We start from the raw sequence: 1,574 nt of genomic DNA, 5'->3' as shown, positions 1-1,574 counted from the left end.
ACAAACAGTTACTGCTTGTGTGCATGTGGATTTAGGGTCCCCGCCTGCTAATGCCCCAGATTTGTAAGTACAAATTGGTTGGTCTTCAAACTGTTTGCGAAAGGAATAAAATGACCAAAAATTAGTTTGTTTTAGCCTTTTCCCCCTCCCCTCCCCGCTCTTGCAAGGGAAACATTTAAAAAGAGAGAGAGAGAGAGAGAGAAGGAAAGGCTAAAATAGTATGTAGCAGGTCCTCAGGGAATATTGTGGCGTTTTTGCTTAAGGCATCAAATTAAGCAGGACCATTGTTTGGCAGAAAACATTTTGTTCTGCTGGGGCACCCTGCTTCTCGGAAGGCAGCTGAAAATCTAAGGGAATTAATTTAAGACGTGTGATTTTAAAAGATAGAGCAGAGAGAGTGGGGGGGGAGATCAAAAACTTTTCATTTCTATTCATTTCAGTACCTGTTGCTTACAACTGGTTATAATACCTCCCTCCCTCCTTCTAACCGCATTGATCTTTTAAAATGGGTCATTTAGGTTTCTGAATCTTTTCATAGGCAATTATGTGTAAATTAGCTAAAACCCGTTTTTTTTTTTCCTATGGCAGTTTGAATTGTGTGGTGAGTTGGTTAAATTCTTGCCAAATCTTTGAGAGAGAATGCTGCATAGGAAGTCAGGTGAATAGTTTTATCATGTGATTTATCATCAGTTTGGTGATACTTTTTAGTCTGGATTGAGTTTAAACACTCTTTGGTTTATTATAGCTACAGCAGGACAGTTGATGAGAGTAGTAGATGTTTCCATCACTTTAGAGGAGAAACAAAGAAAAGTAACAGACTGTGCTCGCTTCGACAGCATGTATACTAAAATTGGAAAGATCCAGAAAAGCTTAGCATGTCCCCTGTGCAAGGATGACACACGCAAATTCCGGAAGCGTTCCACGTTAAAAAAATAAATAAATAAATAAAAGGTAACAAAAAGAATTTTTTCAGATTTCAGCTTGACCTAACATCTTTGAATTAAAGACTCTCTCCTTGATCAGATACAGCCCCAGGATGTTCAACCTCCTTACAGCACGAGGGGTTATTCTTTCATATTTCAGTAAGTTCATTATCACATGTTTCCATGTACTGTAAAGGCAATTTGTAACAATCAGACTTTTTGGCAACTTTGCAAGCAGCAGTTACGAGCTAATTCAAACATCCCTTAAAACCTATTCCCTTGTCAGTGCCTAAATCTCACACTGAGAATCTGAAGCATTAAGAGTTCCCAGACAGAAAGCATAATCGTAACTCATAACTGCGCAAAGTCAGTGACGGTTGGCTGTTGGAAATCTGAATAAAGCAAAAGCGTTGGAGACAAACGCGGGTCTGCCTCCACCCCGGATATGGTGCAATCATCGTGTACGAATTCATCCAAGCCTCCAGAATATACTGCACATGTGAGCCCTTAAGCCAAAATCGGTCACATTTGAAATCTGGAGACAGGAGTGGAAGAAAAAGTTACAAATAACTCAACAACCACAACAAACTACACTATGTGCACAGAGTAGAGCCAGTGCCCTTTTCTGGGTTTCCGTCTCTCCCACCTACT

At 40.0% G+C, this 1,574-nt stretch overlaps 1 non-coding gene across 1 annotated transcript; it reads left to right on the top strand.

Annotated features, from left to right (window-relative positions):
* Positions 1 to 820: 820 nt before the first annotated feature.
* On the top strand, positions 821 to 929 carry LOC124527368 (U6 spliceosomal RNA). The gene has a single exon (XR_006965832.1). It is a non-coding gene; the product is annotated as a U6 spliceosomal RNA (small nuclear RNA).
* The last annotated feature ends 645 nt before the right edge of the window (positions 930 to 1,574 follow it).

Source organism: Lynx rufus, unplaced genomic scaffold, assembly GCF_022079265.1.
Source record: "Lynx rufus isolate CCGP_SWC_20201006 ecotype Redwood Valley unplaced genomic scaffold, mLynRuf1.p SCAF_5, whole genome shotgun sequence".
In the NCBI taxonomy this organism is placed as follows: Eukaryota; Metazoa; Chordata; class Mammalia; order Carnivora; family Felidae; genus Lynx; species Lynx rufus.
This window is presented reverse-complemented; position numbering and strand designations above follow the sequence as displayed.